Source organism: Sinocyclocheilus rhinocerous, unplaced genomic scaffold (genome assembly GCF_001515625.1).
Source record: "Sinocyclocheilus rhinocerous isolate Xijiao unplaced genomic scaffold, SAMN03320098_v1.1 scaffold54, whole genome shotgun sequence".
In the NCBI taxonomy this organism is placed as follows: domain Eukaryota; kingdom Metazoa; phylum Chordata; class Actinopteri; order Cypriniformes; family Cyprinidae; genus Sinocyclocheilus; species Sinocyclocheilus rhinocerous.
Genome location: NW_015647078.1, coordinates 265744 through 266040, shown reverse-complemented (window position 1 = coordinate 266040; position 297 = coordinate 265744).

The window sequence follows — 297 nt, the reverse complement described above, 5'->3', positions numbered from 1 at the left end:
GTGTGTGTGTGTGTGTGTGTGTGTGTGTGTACCTACTTAACCATATTTTGGGGACAAATTTGTACCCAAAAGTGAGCTAAACATGACAAAATCTCCAAAAACCTCCCTTTGGGGACGTCCTCATTTGTAAAACTGGTATAACAAATAAAGTAAACAAAGTTTTTTTTTAATTGTAAAAATGCAATTTTTACAATTTCCTGTAAGGGGTAGGTTTAGGTGCAGGGTGATAGAATATACAGTTTGTACAGTATAAAAACCATTACGCCTATGGAATGTCCCCATTTAGATAGCTAAGTA